The following is a 17827-nucleotide window of genomic DNA, read 5'->3' on the forward strand; positions in this document are numbered from 1 at the left end:
GGCCGGGCGCTGGCAGGTGGGACTAGATTGGGTTGGGATATCTGGTCGACATGGACGGGTTGGACCGAAGGGTCTGTTTCCATGCTGTACATCTCTATGACTCTAAGTATTGTAAAGCATGTTTGTCAATGACTGAAAGCATACGTGTGAATGAACTTTGTAACGACAGTTCAGTTACTCTACATCTGACAGTTTAATGGGAACTCCTTTCACTTCTCATCTCAGATGAACGTACCACAAACTAGTTTCCTGCAGACTCGCTGCAAAGTCACCGTTTATCACTAGTCAACAGTTTCTTTCTTAAACTGGTCCAGCACAATGCCTTGGCAATGTATAATCGAGAAACAAAAATTTGTTTGGTGCTTGAAACTGCAACACAGACCAACAGCCTGTCAGAACAGCTAACATGAAGCTTAATTTCAGTACTTAAGAATAAAATGAAACTATAAATGATTAAATGCAGAAACACTGACACTTCACAAACACTTCACTGACACTTCCTGAAGAAGGACTTATGCCCGAAACGTCGATTCTCCTGTTCCTTGGATGCTGCCTGACCTGCTGCGCTTTTCCAGCGACACATTTTCAGCTCTGATCTCCAGCATCTGCAGTCCTCACTTTCTCCACTTCACAAACTATCCTGGCAAGTTTAAGGATTGTTACTGTTTACTTTATCCAAGTATTTTTTTCAATAAAACTTCTTTAAATTTACAAGAATGGTTGGAGGAATGAGAAACTTCAGGTTATGAGGATGAGACTGAAGCAGTAGGGATTGTTCTCTCTGGAGAAAAGGCTAAGAGGAGATTTGATTGAGGTTTTCAAAATCATGAGGGGGCTGGACAAAGTCGAGGGGGAGATGCTACCTTTTAATTGTAAAAGGAACAGGAATCACAAGGCTGATGTTTAAAGTGATGTGTAAATAAGGTAAAGGTGATGAGAGAAAAATAGACATTTTCACACAGCGAGCGTGGAATACACTGCCTGGGAACGTGGTGGAGGCAGATTCAATTAAAGGCATTCAAGACGACCCTGGATGGTTATCCAGATAAAAATGGAGTGGAGGGATTTGGGAAAAGGCAGGAAGAATGGCACACGGTTGAGCAAGTTAGAAAGCCAAGGGATCAGTTCCATGTTTTACTTCTCTTTCAGGGCACATTGGGGACTCAAGGGTTAAACATTCCACTGCCAAAAAGACTCACTGCACTATCAACTGGAAGCATGTTTTCTTACAACATAGACAGGTCATCTCAGTAGGAGGGAGGCTGACTGTATCCCAGAAGAGGAGCCTAGTGGAGCCACACATGTGGAGTCCCCTGTAGCCTCAGACAGAGGTGTTTGTCCTTCCCAGACAAGACTCAGCTTTGGCCACAACCCTGTTAAACTGCTTCCTGCTCCCATTGTCTTACTTCCCCTCCGTATTAGCATAGGTATGTGAATCCCCATTTACAGCAGGCAAAACCCTTCTGTCTTAATCTCTTCGCATCAACATATAATCATGAAGAATACGATAATCAGTTTCTGTAACCCATTCACACATTATCACAAGACATCAACATTCACTGGGCTTTGTAAATTCATCATTACCCATTAAACTATGGACTGACAATTGACCACATGACTGATAAACCTTTTGTTTAATCTCTATAAAAAATACTGTCTTTATGTGTAGGGCAGAAATTCATGGGGAAGTATCACCACACATAGACGCACGACTACTTTTGGGGCATTGAGAATCTCACGTCAGCTGTCTGATAATAAAGTATCTACTGTTGTACTGAAACTTGTGTTGTCCAGATTTGTGGAACAAAGCAGACTTCAACACGGTAACAATGTTTGCAGGCACAATGGGCTGAATGGCCACCTTCTGCGCTGTCACAATTGAGATTTTGTGAACTAGAATGAGTTAGAACCTTAGTTTGAACAGCTGCTGAAACCATGAAAGCCTTTCTGACAAAATTCCATGTGGTAGACTCATGAGCAAAGTTAGATCAGATGGGATTTAAAGAGAGCTTGTCAACTGAATACAAAATTGGCTTAACAGCAGGGGACAGAGTGATGGTGGAGGGTTTTTTGTTTGGACTGGAGGTCTGTGTCCACTTTTCTTCGTCATTTAGGCAAATGAGTTAGATGAGAACATATAAGGCAGAGTCAGTAAGTTTGTGGATGACACCAAAATTAGTTAAAAATCACACAACACCAGGTTATCGTCCAACAGGTTTAATTGGAAGCACTAGCTTTCGGAGCGATACTCCTTCATCACTACCACCTGATGAAGGAGCGTCGCTCTGAAAGCTAGTGCTTCCAATTAAACCTGTTGGACTATAACCTGGTGTTGTGTGATTTTTAACTTTGTACACCCCAGTCCAACACCGGCATCTCCAAATCATGACCAAAATCATGACCAAAATAACATTCTGACAGCCTTGATCGATTAGGTAAATGGGCTGAGGAGTGGTAGGTGGAGTTTAATTTGGATAAATGCGAGGTATTACATTTTGATTAGATTACTTACAGTGTGGAAGTTCTTCGGCCCAACAAATCCACACCGCCCCGCCGAAGCGCAACCCACCCATACCCCTACATTTACCCCTTACCTAACACTACAGGCAATTTAGCGTGGCCAATTCACCTGACCTGCACATCTTTGTGACTGTGGGAGGAAACCGGAGCACCCGGAGGAAACCCACGCAGACACAGGGAGAACGTGCAAACTCCACACAGCCAGTCGCCTGAGGCGGGAATTGAACCCGGGTCTCTGGCGCTGTGAGGCAGCAGTGCTAACCACTGTGCCACCGTGCCACCCACGGTAAAGCAAACAAGAGCAGAGCTTATACAATTAAAAGTAGGGTTTTTGAACGTGTTGTAGAACAGAGTGACCGGGGGCGGGGGGGGTGGGGTTCACGTACATAATTCTTTGAAATTTGCAGCACATGTAGACAGGGTGGTTAAAGACTATATTTAGCTCGCTTGCCTTCATTGCACAGACCTTTAAGTATAAGAGTTGGGAAGGAATGTTGAGGTTGTACAGTATGTTGGTGACACCTCTTCTGGAGTACTGTGACAGTTCTGATCACCCTGTTATGGAAAGGATATAGAAAGGCAGGTCGGACTAGTCTAGCTTGGGATTATGGTCAGCATGGATTGGTTGGATAGTTTGTTTCTGTGCTGTATGACTCTATGACTATGACACTGCACTATACTGTCTTTCACACCAGGATTGACAACCCGTGATTGGGAAAGTCAGTCTGACACACAAAGGAATCAGGAGCAAAAGCAGATTAAAGGCTCCAACATCCAACTAAAATGGATCTAAACAGAGTGAGGCTCTCAAACACAGAAGAATCACATTAATCCAAGTCATTGGTACATTCAGTCGCTTTCAAATGGATTGAGACTAAATGTTCTTGCTCATTTCCCTGACTGAGAAATACCGGGTGAGAGAGCAGGAAATAGCAAGCTTTTGACAGCAGTTCAAAAAACCAGAGGTCATAGATCCCAGCTCAGTGGATTAAAGGGGACATGAGGAAAACCATTTTTATACAGAGAGGTGGTGGGTATCTGGAATTCGCTGCCTGAGTTGCTAGTGGAGGAAGAGACCCCAAACTCTTTTATACAATACCTGAACTGCACCTTACAGTGTGCAGGAAGACGGGATTAGAAAGAGCAGCTAGATGTTTTGGGGTCAGCATAGACAAAATGGACCAAACAGCCCCCTTTTCTGCTTTATCATTTCAATGGCTCTAAGGTGACAAACTCCCTTTATGGTCAATAACATTCTGACAGCCTTGCATTATAACTTATTTTGTGTCATCCTTTTGATCAGATCATGTATTCCCCCAAAGAATTAAACTTATAGCCGAGCCTCTAATGCAATACTGAGGGAGCACTGCACTATCACAGGTGCCATCTTCCAATGGGAGATCAAATCAAATCCAGCCTCTCAAATGAACAAATAAAGGCTCCATAGCACTTTTCCACTGTTTCTAAGATGGACACTACCACTGGTGTCATGGCCAATATTAATTCTTTAACCCACATTATCTGGTTATTATCTCCTTGCTGTGTGCAAATTGACTATAAAACGCTTTCAGGAAGCTACATAGATGCAAGTCTTTCTTACATGATTACGATCCTAATAGTAATTATTACCTTTTCACTTTTTTAACAGACCAGTCCTTATTTTTAAATTAAGGATTCCACATACTGTGCACAATATTTCTCATCTGGATGAGGTTATACAAGTTAAAATCAGCCCAATTAAACACATTCAATCTTGTGCATGTTCTGTACTTTCATCACAACTAAGTACTCAGAAACATTCCAATGATTGAAGCCAAGTTATTATTACCTTGAGGCAGCAATATTTCAAACAGGCTCTATTCCAAAAAGTTCACTGGAAACGTCTAAAATTATAGGTAATGATTCCTTTTATTTTACAATTACACAATCACCCTGCTGACTAGAACACTCCTAAATTACACTGAAGATTGACTAGAAACATTCTGTTGACCGAGTGCCAATAAATATTTTATTTGACAAATCCGCTCAAGACCACAATCCACAACACAGAAGTCTCTGAGATCCCTCCCAATCCAGTAATTCTGAAAATGCACAAAACATTCACCAGGAAATAATCTAACCTCCCTCACCAGCCACTGAGTGAAAAACAGATCTGTCTTCCATTTAACACCAGCTTGCACTGCATGATGGTCCTCCTCCAGGCAACGTCGCATTATAACGAGGATTAACATTCTGCCAGAAAGATGTTGAAGTAATTCTGAGTAATTCGACAGTCAAATTCAAGGAGTGGCAACTCTCCTCTGGCATGCCAAGATTACACTTTTGTTGTCCACGGCAAAGGCATAAAACAATCACGTGGTTAGCACTGCTGCCTCACAGCGCCAGAGACCCAGATTCAATTCCCGCCTCAGGCGACTGACTGTGTGGAGTTTGCACATTCTCCCCGTGTCTGCGTGGGTTTCCTCCGGGTGCTCCGGTTTCCTCCCACAGTCCAAAAGATGTGCAGGTTAGGTGAATTGGCCATGCTAAATTGCCCGTAGTGTTAGGTGCAAGGGTAAATGTCGGGGAATGAGTCTGGGTGGGTGCACTTCGGCGGGTCGGTGTGGACTTGTTAGGCCGAAAAGCCTGTTTCCACACTGTAAGTAATCTTATCTAATCTAAGTATACAGCATCTTCAACAGCGACAGCATAAAACATCCCAAGATGGAGAATTATCAAACAAAATGTTATACAAATAGACAATCGTTAGCATAGGACTTGAGTTTTGCTGAAAAAGAAACAACATTTTGTTCAATCATTTTGTCTTACACACATCAGGACAATTCTCAAGAATACTAATTTAGGAGAAAATCAGCATTTACACAGTATGAGAAGAGAGTGCTGATTGGTTGGAAAGTGCATTCTCATTGGTCAAGGCTTTACCATGGACCAGAGTCCACTTGTTAATTGATCAGCACTCTCCCCTCATGCAGTTTAAATGAGGTTTTCCCTTTAATTTGGTATTCTTATGATTTGTCCTGAAATGAGAGGTAAAAAGCTTTAACAAAATGTGCCTTATCAGCAGTACTAAAATATTCTAATTAGGTTAGATTACTTACAATGTGGAAACAGGCCCTTCGACCCAACAAGCCCACACCAACTCTCTGAAGCGCAACCCACCCAAACCAATTCCCCTGCATTTACCCGTTCACCTAACACTACGGGCAATTTAGCATGGCCAATTCACCTAACCTGCACATGTTTGGACTGTGGGAGGAAACCGGAGCACCCGGAGGAAACCCACACAGACACGGGGAGAATGTGCAAACTCCACACAGTCAGTCGCCTGAGGCAGGAATTGAGGCAGCCTGAGGCAGCAGTGCTAACCACTGTACTACCCCATATGAACCACCATATTAGGAGAGATCACAGAATCACAAAATCCCGACAGTGAAAGCAAACTATTCAACCCATCAAGTCCACACCGATCCTCCAAACAGCATCCCACCCAGACCCAACCCCCTACCCTATCCCTGCATTTCCCATGGTTAACCTACCCTCGTCGCTATGAGCAATTTAACCTGGCCAATCTGCCTAACCTGCACATCTTCAGACTGTGGGAGGAAACCAGAGCACCAGGAGGAACCCCATGCAGACACTGGGAGAATGTGCAAACTCCACACAGACGGTTGCCTCAGGCTGGAATCGAACCCAGGTCCCTGTGCAGTGAGGCAGCAGTGCTAACCACTCCGCCACTGTGTCCAAAAGCTTGCTTGAAAAGAATGTCTTTACACTAAGGGTCATAAAAATCACAGCAGGATTTCCGAAGAGTCATCAATTGTGGACTATAATTTTGACAGGAAACCTATCAAAAAGCTTTAAATGGCTGTTTAAATTAATTCCTAAAACACTTCCCACTGTTGAAATTACAAGCAAGTTACTGTTCAGTCCTCAACAACATACCTTCCACAAACGATGACCCACTTCTACAGAATTAGCACCTCAGGCCTACGAGGACCTGAACGGGAAGTTGCCCCTTTGACGTGTAAACGCCATACACACCAGCCGTGGCAAGGGACTGAATTCTCCCATCTCCAGGGATTGGAATTAAAATGTGACATCTTGGCGTGGGCAGTCTCCATTATTAAAAAAAGAAAATGGCCATCAACATTTCTAACAGAAACACCTCTTCCAAGTCTTCTAACTGAATCTCACCTTAACAGACTTGACAAGTATAAATTAACCGAGTGCCCACTGATGTGTCAGTGAATGTGGGAGGTGGAGCTGTACGCACATTGTTCACTGAATCAACCTATTCACTCAGCAAACTGTAGCACATACTATAACAAACAATCAAGAGTCTCTTTTCAAAAAAAAATCTATCATAAACTACAGCAAATAGATCCTCAGGCAGGATCCACAGCAACAATGAAACCAAGATAATTTCTCCAGCCAGCTGTGGTGAGTAGATATATATTCTTTGTCACTCACAACAATACTGTCTCCAGGCACCTTTGATGGGGAAATTAACCTCTAGCTGGGAATAGTGGTACCACCACAGGCAATAGCGAATTAATTTGAAACCCTTTATTCGCCAACTGGGTGAAGAACTCAAACAGTAAAACGTTATGTAACTCATGCCTACACTCAGCTACTGAATTAATCGCATTCCTCTGTCCTTTCCCCATAGCCTTCCAAATATTTTCCTTATAATTTCAGGTTATCCAGACACTGAGGGTGTCTCAGACAGGCCATTTCAGAATAAACAAATAACTTGCTTTGTCTATCCAGATCAGAGCTGTATGGATCCAGACGTGTATCAGTTATGAATGCCCTCTATCCCATGCTCCACTCAACTCTTCTGAACAGACCTCTCATATTCCATTGAATCCACACAGTGTGGAAACAGGCCATTCCGCCCAACTAGAGTTGAAAAATGTCATGCTGGAAAAACACAGTAGGCCAGGCAGCATCCAAGGAGCAGGAGAATCGACGTTTCGGGCATAAGCCCTTCTTCAGGAATGCCCAACTAGTCCACCCCCTCCAAAGAGCATCCCACCCAGACCCATCCCCTTAGCCTATCCCCATAACCTCGCATTTCCCATGGTTAACGCACCTAACTTACACACCCCTGAACACTGCAAACAATTTGGCACGGCCAATCCACCTACGTGCACATCTTTGGACTGTGGGAAGAAACCGCAACTCCCAATGGAAACCCACACAGACATGGGGAGAATGGGCAAACTCCACACAGTCGCCCAAGGGTAGAATCGAACCTGGGTCCCTGGTGCTTTGAGACAGCAGTGCTAACCACTGAGCCAGCGTTTCGCCCTTGATCCCACCAGCCCCAGGCTGACCTGAACTGATCACAGCCTCCACCACCTGGCAATACCTCAGGGTGCCAGATTGGAGGGCCGGTACCTCTGTATGATTCAGAGGGAAATGTCTCCTTAAAAACAGGAGCAGAAGTCAACACGTGAGCCCCCACTCTGTGGGATGACGACTGGTCTACAACGTTAGCCCATAAGAGACATTCTTACTCCATATTCCTTAGTATCTTTATTTAACAAATATCTATTACTCTCAGATTTCAAATTAATCGCTGTCTGCGAAAATTCTAAAATAAAAGTTTCAACGTTCCTGTGCATGGAATTATTTCCTACTTGCACTCCAGAAAGGCCAGTGTTTGACTTTGCATTCTGGACAATCCTATCAGGGAAAATCATTTTTCATAGTCTATCTGTTCACTTTATTACCTTGAAAATAATTTGATTGAGTCATTCTTTAACCTAAATTCATTGGAATAACATTCCAGTGTGATCTCGCTTCATTGTTTAACATTTGGAGTCCAGATAACATTTTACACTCTTTCCAAGACCAATACATCCATCCCACAGTATGGTGCCAAGACCTGCTCATGACACACCAGGTAAAGTCTAAACATGGGTTTGGGCAGGCAAAGCATGACCTCTACCCTATGTATTCTAGATTTGAAGGTCATCATTCTGTTCCTCTTTATGATTCTTTTTTATCTACCTGCTGTAATATTTTAATGATCTAAGTGCCCAGACTCTACCAAGGATCCCTTATTCTGTTTTTTCCATCATTTAGATAGAACCTGATTCAATCCCTTCCTGAACAAAGGGCAACTTGGCTCAGTTGGGCCAATGTGTTGCCATGGACCAAGCAATGGGAATGGCAACAGGATTTCCACACCACCATTCTGTCGAGCTGATAAAGTGGCTCATTTACGTCTGCTAAAGCTGACACACGTTCACACTAGGAGTCTGTTTGCTGCAAACAAAAGGAATATGTTCAAGCCTTATTTCTGAAACTATTAGAAGGAGCTTGCGATGCCTATGATTCTGCTGCTTTTCCCAAGCAACCAACAGCCAGAGTTCACTCAACAACCAATCCAACCCTCCACCTCAGCACCATCTCTTGAACTGTCCTACCTATACATCTTCCTTCCCACCTATCCACTCCACCCTTCCATCACTATCACCCCCCAACTATCACCTTCCCCCACCCCCTCCCTCCTAGTTATTTCTCAGTCCCCTTCCCCCACCCATATTCTTGATGAAGGCCTTATGCCCGAAACGTCGATTTTCCTGCTCCTTGGATGCTGCCTGACCTGTTGTGCTTTTCCAGCACTACACTTTTCAACGCTGATCGCCAGCATCTGCAGTACTCACTTTCTCCTACCGACCAATCAGCACTGTTTTCTCTTAGGAGTATAATTTCTGAGAATGTTTGAAATTTGGTATTCTTGCATTTGTCCTGATGAATGTGAAATGAAAATCTTTGACAGCATGTCTCTTGCTTCAACAACATTTAAGGTCTGTAACACAAAGCATACACAATAACTAATAAGTTCAGCAGGGAATTCAGGGGAGACTTCATTATCCAGAGATGGTGAACTGACTACCAGAAACAGAAAATGAGACAAATAACACACAAATCTCTCATAGAATGCACGATTTATTATAAATGGGAGAAGTTAACTAAACATGCAGGACAGAATGGAAGAATCTGCAAACAGAGTTAAATGGAGGGGGTGGGAGGAGGTTCATATGGAGCAATAATACTGTCATGGGCCAAATGGCCTGTCCAGAAACTGGAAATACTTTCATCATTTTAAAGTTATTGTTATATCTGTTCCCGTCATCCTTTCAGGCAACACATTTCACATCCTGACGATTTTTTTTTTAAAATCCCCACTAGATCTTTTGTCATTCATCTTAAAACGGCCACCCCTCAAATTGCCAACTGTGTCACCACTGGTTCTGACACACTTTCAAATTAAACTTTCTATAACCACAAAGGATTCTGAGGCCAGAAATGCAAAGTAAATCGCACAAGGTCACAACAGCATGGCCTGCCAAATACTGGTGAAGATGTAAAGGCTTTGTGGCAATAACTGCAATGAAAAGCTATTTTTGTTTTATAATATGTGATTATATTAGCAAATGATTCATTCCAAGAGCAAAGCCTAGAAATTACTATCCGTGACCAGGAAAATGCTTTATGTTTCTCTCATGACACGTTTTTATTCCTCTAAAATTAGGTCATTGGCATTGTACCCATGTTGGAAGAGCTGAGAATATGTTTCTATAAATGTCCCAAATGAATAATAACAACTTCAACTTGTGAATTCACAAGTGCAAAATGTAGCAAAAAGCAAGTATTATTTAGTAACAGATTACCACAGCACACATGATTCATATCTGCACTCTTCAGAGCAGTTTTTGATGGTTAGAATATCTCTGAAGCAGGAGATTTAAAAACAAAGCAGTGCTCCTGCCCTGCACAATGCATCGCCAGACTGGACAGAGGGAGGCAGGCTAAATATTCCACATGGTTGATGTGGTGGCACTTTCAACATTAGACTGAATAGGGAGGACCCAGTTTGTTGGATCCCTCACTCTATCTCCTCAGCCGCAACCACGTCCAACACACAGATGGACAGACTACATTAAATGTGGCTGGAACACATCAATCTTTCTCCTCAATCGCTGCTGGTTTGAATTCACTGGTGAAACCAGTGCAATTTTGTTCTTGTTGTTTAAGAAGACAGGAGAGTGTGAATTTCAGTCCACATGATTCAAAGTTCTGCAAACTCACGACTCGATTGACCAACTTCAGGCTTTGTTTGTTTAGTTACAGCTGAAGGGTTTCTCTAACCAGGAGATTTCAAACATGCATTCTGCAAATTAGGAAACTGGCCGATTTGCAGTCGGTTGTAAAAAGAGAGAGAGAGACGGATTAAATGCAACAATTAGAGAGATTATAAAGATGCACACACCTTCTGCGACCATCTCGTTAGTGTTGAGGGCTCTTGCCAGCTGTGCCTTTTCTCTGTGTCTTCTTCCCCCTCGCTCCAGCCTCAGTCAGGGGAAGCCTCCCTCTCTCTCACTTCCTCATCCAGACCTTAAAGGGGAGGTCCTCTGTTTCTGCCGATTGTAAATGCTCAGCTCTGCCAGGCTCCAGTGTGGGTGTAATGTGTGCACTCTCTCTCCCCTTGTATGCCTGTGTCAGTCAGAAACGTGGACCTGTGCCCTCACGATCCCTTTCACAACAGGGTCCACAGGACCCAGAGAGTGAAATATAAAAGATGCTTTCTTTTTAACCTAAAAAAAAACCCTGCAGCATCCTCATTAATTTGGCTTTTCAGTTTGTTGACAAGATTTTTTAATTTAATATCAATAGATTTGCACCAAACAATTATTATTTAACAGATCTTAACATTGACACCGCTCCCTCTTCAATAAAGGCTGCTATCCCCCTCGTCCTGTCTAGAATTGTGCGAGCAAATTTCCTCCAATTAAAAACATGAAGACACATTCTCCTTCAATCTCTCATTCCAGTTTCTGTTCCCTAGTTACTAGCTCCATCCCTCTCCCTGGCAACTGTGTGACTGAACCAGGTTGTTCACGACCTGACTGTCATGTGTTATTTAAAGTTGAGCTTCAGACTAAGATTTTCACTTCCACAACATTATTGTCCCACTTTGACCTTGCCCCAGCTGATCTGCTGCTGAAGCCATCACTTGTACCTTTATTACTGCCAGACTAGATTGGATTCCCTACAGTATGGAAACAAGCCCTTCGGCCTAACAAGTCCACACCAACCCTCTGAAGAGTAACCCACCCAGACCCATTCCCCTACATTTACCCCTGACTAACGCACCTAACGCTATGGGCAATCTATCATCACCAACTCACCTGACCTGCACATCTTTGAATTGTGGGAGGAAACCAGAGGACCCAGAGCTGGAGAAAGTGCAATCCCCACTCAGACAGTCACCCGAGGTTGGAATCAAATCTGGGTCCCTGGCGCTGTGAGGCAGCAGTGCTAAACACTGAGTCACCGTGCCACCCCATGGTTCAGATGAGTCTGGAACATTTTTGGCTCATCCCCCACGTGCCTGTGTACTGGCACAGTCCTACCCACTGGCTCACATTGGTTCCCGTTCAAGAAATATCTTGATTTTAAATTTCTTTAGAAATCACTCTCCTCCTCCCTAACTCTAGAATCTCCTCCAACTCTATAATCCCTCCTGAATCCTTTTGGTCTGCCCAATCCTGGCAGCTTCAGCTACTAGAATTATAATTCTTCCATCGTTGGTGCTGTGTCTTCAACTGTCTATGATCTAAACTCACAAATTCCCTCCCCCTAAATCACTTCATTTATCTTTCCCCTTTTAAGACAATTCTTAAACTCTACCTCTTTGATCATGCACCAAAGTACCTCAGACAGCACCTACAACCATTTCATCTAGAAGGACAAGGGCAGAAGATACATGGGAACACTTCCATCTTTAAGTTCCCCTCTAAGATACTCAACATCCTGACATGGAAATATATCGCCATTCCTTCGCTGCTGCTGGGTCAAAATCCTGGGAGTCCCTCCCTACCAGCATTGTGGGTCAACCCACAGCAAGTGGGCTACAATGGTTCAAGAAGGCAGCTCATCCCCACCTTTTCAAGGGCAAATAGGACAATAAATGCTGACCCAGCCAGTGACACCCACAACCCATAAATAAATAAATGTGCAAAGTATCTCCTTATGTGGCTCAGTATGAAATTTTATTCCATAATTCTCTAGTGAAGTTTTTGTGATGTTTTGCTCTGGTAAAAGCACAATATAATTATGAATCGATGTTGTCCTCAGACACTCAACCCTCTCAGGAGCACAGTGTAGAGGTACATTGATGTTCAGTTTGGATTCTGCTAAGGCTACTCAGCTCCTAGCTTCATTAGAGCTACAGACCTCTAGAATACATAAAAGAGCTGAATTCCAGAGGTGAGGTGGTAGTGTCAGCCCTTGACATCAAGGCCAGATTTGACCAAATGTGGCATCAAGGGCAAAACTGGAATCAATCGATATTGGGGGGAACCTCTCCACTGGTTAGAGTCACACCTTGCACAAATGATAGTTGTAGTCATCTCAGCTCCAGGACATACCTGCCGGGGATCCTCAGGATAGCATCCTTGATCTGACCATCTTCAGCTGGTCTTCCTTCCAGAATTAGGGGTGTTTGCTGATGATTGCACAATATTCAACACCATTCATGATTTCTCAGATGCTGAAGTAGTCCATGTCCAAATGCAGCAAGACGTGGACAACATCTAAGTTTGCAGTAACATATGGCAAGTAACTTTTGTGTTATGCAGATTTCCAGCAATGACCATCTCCAAATGAGAGAATCTAACCCATTACCCTTCAACATTCAAAAGTTTTGCCATCAATGAATCCTTCATTACTAATACCCTGGAATTACCATTGACTAGAATCTGAACTGGACCAGCTATTTAAATACTATGAGCAATTAGAGGCTAGGAATTCTGAGGTGAATAACTCACCTTCTCACCCCTCAAAGTCTGTTCACCATCTACAAAGCCCAAGTCAGGAGTGTGATGAAATACTCTCCACTTGCCTGGATGGGTTCAACTCCAAGAATATTCAAGAATCTTGACATCCATTCAGGACAAAGCAGCCCACTTCATTGGTACCACATCCATAAACAGTCACTCCTTCCACCACTTATGCTCAGTGGCAGCAGTGTGTTCTATCTACAAGATGCACTGAAGACATTCACCAAAGATTCTCAGACCACACCTTCCAAACCCATGACCATTTCCATCTGGAAGGACGGACACAGCAAGCACATGGGAACATCAATGCCAGCAAGAACCCCCAACTCACCATCCCAACCTGGAAATACTTCACCAAGTGTTACTTGCCATATTCCCTCCCTAATGGTATTGTGGCTGTCTCCACCCGAGTACAGTAAATAGAGGACAGTATGGTGGCTCAGTAGTTAGCCTCACAGCTCCAGTGACCCAGGTTTGATTTCAGCCTCAGGTGACAGTCTATGTGGAGTTTTCACATTCTCCCCGTGTCTGCATGGGTGCTCCGGTTCTCTCCCGCAGTCCGAAGATGTGTAGATTAGGTGGATTGGCTGTGGGGAAGGCAGGCTTACAGGGACTGGGTGAGTGTGGGTGGGATGCTCTTTAGAGGGTTAGTGTGGACTCGATGGGCCAAATGGCCCACTTCCACACTGTAGGGGTTCTATTTCAAAAAGGCAGCTTGCCAGCACCCTCTCAGGGGCAACTAGAGGTTGACAATAAATATTGGTCCAGACAATGACATCCACATCTGAAAAGAATTTTTAAAAATTATAATGCTACGTAGCATCAGATGGTATAAAATGATCAGTAGGTGAATACATCTTAAGCATATTCCTGAGAACATAGACTGGTGCTAATGATTTTACCATGCATTCATGTCAACAAATGCATGAGTGCCATTTTTATAGCTATGAACCCACCACCAGAGATACATTTCCCTCCCCACCCCAACTGCATTCCACAGAGACCATTCCCTCCGTGACTCCCTCGTTAGGTCCACACACCCCCACCACTCCACCCTCCACACCAAACACCTTCCCTTGCCAACCAAAGAGGTATAAACCCTACACCCACACCTCCCCCCACACCTCCATCCAAGGCCCCAAAAGATTCTTCCATATCCAGCAGAGATTTTCCTGCACATCCACTCACCTCATCTACTGTGTCTGTTGCTCTCGATGTGGTCTCCTGTATATTAAGGACACAGGGCGCTAACGCGCAGAATGTTTCAGGGAACATCTCTGGGACACACCCACCAAACAAACCCTGTGTTCGAATACTTCAACTCGCCATCCCTATCCGCCAAGGACATGCAAGTCCTTGGCCTCCTCCACCACCAAATCCAAGCCATCCAATGCCTGGAGGAAGAACGCTTCATCTTCCGCCTTGGGACCCTCCATCCTGACGGGATCAATGTTGATTTTGCCAGTTTCCTCATCTCCCCCCCCCACTTCATTCCAGATCCAACCCTCCAACTCAGCACCGCCCTCTTGAACTGTCCATCTTCCTTCCCACCTATCCGCTTCACCCTCAGCACCGACTTACCACTATCACCTCCCACCTACATCGCCTTCCCCCCTTAGCCCCACTCACACCATCCTATTTATCTCTCATCCTCCTTTCCCCTCCTCATTCCGGATGAAGTGCTAATGCCAAAAACATTGACTTTCCTGCTCCTCGGATGCTGCCTGGCCTGCTGTGCTAGAAACCATAGAATCCCTACAATGTGGAAACAGGCCATTTGACCCAACAAGACCACAGTAACCCTCCGAAGAGTAACCCATCCAGACCCATTCCCCTACCCTATTACTCTACATTTTCTACCCCTGACTAATGCACCTAACCTACACATCCCTGAATACTATGGGGCAATTTCGCATGGCCAATTCACCAAACCTGCTTATCTTTGGACTGTGGGAGGAAACCAGGGTACTTGGAGGAAACCCAAACAGACATGGGTAAAATGTGCAAATTCCACACAGACTGGAGTTGAACCTGGATCCCTGGTGCTGTGAGGCAGCAGTGCTAGCCACTGAACCACTGTGCCGGCCCAGAGCCACCCTTTTCATCTCTGGATTAACAGCCCAGAGATAATACCACTAGACCATCACCTGCCCATAAATATTGTCAAGGACGCTGATGGAAATTTCCTGTGCTCTTCTTCAAACTCTTGCCAGGATCTGTTAGATCCACTTGAAAGAGGTAGCAAGGCTTCAGGTTAACGTCTTCTCCCAAGGACAGCAATTCAGGGAGCAAGGCACCAGTGTGTCAAGTTGGATTGTGCTCAAGTCACTACAGTGGGATGCACAACCTTCTGGCTCAGAGGAGAGTGGTCTATCAGATGAACCTCATACCTTGCCTTATTATCGACCAAATAATGTGGAAGAATGTTTAGTTAGGAGAATCTAGTGGCCTGTTTCCACACTGTATGGGTTTTATGATTCTATGAGGCAGAAGTGGGTACTGCAGATGCTGGAGATTAAAGTCTAGATTAGAGTGGTGCTGGAAATGTACAGCAGGTCAGGCAGCATCTGAGGTGCAGGAAAATCGACGTTTCGGGCATAAGCCCTTCATCAGGATTGCCTGAAACGTCGATTTTCCTGCTCCTCAGATGCTGCCTGGCCTGCTGTGATTTTCCAGCACCACTCTAATCTAGACTATGATTCTCTGATTCTACCCATTACCCCTACTTTCTGTCACCTGCCAATCAACCGATTTCCCAGCTGTGTCAGTAATTTGCCCTCAATTCCGTGACCCTCCTCCTTAGCTGACAGTTACTTATGTGGGACTTTATCAAGTGCCTTTTGGAAGTTCACATAAACAACATCCATAGACATTCCCCTGTACAGTACCTTAGTCAGCTCTTAAAAAAATTCAATGAGGTTTGTCAGGCACGGCCTACCTGTCATGATTCCATACTGGCTCTACTTGAGCAAGTGAAAGTTTCAAGGCCTTCAGTTACCCTATCATTGATTAGGGACTCCAACACACTTCTCGCCACAGGTGTTAGACTCAATGTTCTCAAAAATCCTGGTTTTTCTCTTTCACCCTACTGAAAATAAAAACCAAGTGAGGTAAGACCGGGCAAAGTCTCACCAGCTGTGAACCAAGACCTGGTCAAAGACGAGCTGTCGATACCAGTGTTTATACACACGTGGACATTGCTGTCCATTCATACAGAAACAATGTGAAAAGGGATGGTGGTTGTTGGTCAGAGTAAAAGGGGACAATGCTGGGTCAGGTGGAACGCAACAGGAAGGAAGTTGGTCAGTGAGAGAGGAAATGGCAACAAATACGACTGTGAGCAGACACAAAGGTTGTCGACTCAGGAATTATAACTGTTAGCAAGGGTGGGAAGACACGGTAAGAGGTAGGGATTGATTGAGGGAGGGTAGTTCACCACTCAAGAGGAGAATACAAAGTCAGCATGATTGAGTCATGAGAAGGGGAGGAAATCGGGAAAAGCTGAGAGAGACTGACATAAGCACAAAGAATTACCTTCAGCCAGTAAAAGGACCAAGGAGATTTGAGTTTGTTTGACATGGAAGAGATTATACGTAACATGCCCTGGTCATAATCCATAATCCTTCCCCTTTATTTCAAATGCCTTGTATCTAATCAATCGGATATTGTTACCATCAGTACAACTGGTGCCTTAATGTTACGAAAAAAAAGTTACAATAAATGAACAAACCAACAATCAGCCCACAGGTGGAATCTGTGACTGGATTAGTAACCTCCCCCAGTCTTGAAACCACTCTTCAAAGCAAATCTCTCAAACTTTTCCATCTGCCTTTCTCCTCCAGACTTGAGCAAACGTGTCTGGTCACTCCAGACTTGAGCAAACGTGCAGCAAACCTTACGTCCCAACTCAGCTCCTGCATTGCTTCCATATAACACGCATTGTTCCTATAGTTTGTCTCCCTCTGGAGATTCATTGGGTAAAGATGCAGGATCCAAATCATTTGGTAGTCAAAGAAAAAGTATTCTTCTTTAACTGAATCAATGCGTAAGCCTCACAATGCGTAAGCCTCACTCTCTCTCCCTCCATCAATGTGTGACCCTCTCTCTACATCTCTCTTTCCATCAATGTGTGATCCTCTCTCTCTCCATCAATGTGTAACTCTCACTCTCTCTCACTCTCTCCATCAATGTGTGACCCTCTCTTTATCTCTCTTCCCATTATGTGTGATCCCCTCTCTCTCTCTCATTCCATCAACATGTAACCCCCCTCCTTCAACGTGTAACTGTCCACCTCTCTCTCCCACCATCAAGGTCTAACTCTCTCTCTATCTCCCTCTCTCCATCAATGTGTGACCCTCTCTCTATCTCCCTCTCTCCATCAATGTGTGACCCTCTCTCTCTCTCTCCATCAATGTGTAACCCTCCTTCCCTCTCTCTCTCTCCATCAA

General features: G+C 44.2%; 1 protein-coding gene across 9 annotated transcripts in view; it reads right to left on the bottom strand.

Moving 5' to 3' along the window:
- LOC122541051 (multiple C2 and transmembrane domain-containing protein 2-like) overlaps nt 1-11264 on the bottom strand; it is a 476548-nt gene extending 465284 nt beyond the window's left edge. For 5 of the 9 annotated variants that reach the window (XM_043677545.1, XM_043677546.1, XM_043677552.1 and 2 more), the window contains exon 1: nt 10808-11263. The gene's annotated coding sequence lies outside the window, so the exon portion shown is untranslated. Of the gene's footprint in view, nt 1-6462; nt 6484-9197; nt 9344-10807 lie in introns of those variants that run through there. The other 4 variants (XM_043677549.1, XR_006309501.1, XM_043677551.1 and 1 more) reach the window with 4 other exon arrangements.
- Nucleotides 11265-17827: the final 6563 nt, after the last annotated feature.

The sequence above is a fragment of the Chiloscyllium plagiosum genome, chromosome 36 (assembly GCF_004010195.1).
Source record: "Chiloscyllium plagiosum isolate BGI_BamShark_2017 chromosome 36, ASM401019v2, whole genome shotgun sequence".
In the NCBI taxonomy this organism is placed as follows: Eukaryota; Metazoa; Chordata; class Chondrichthyes; order Orectolobiformes; family Hemiscylliidae; genus Chiloscyllium; species Chiloscyllium plagiosum.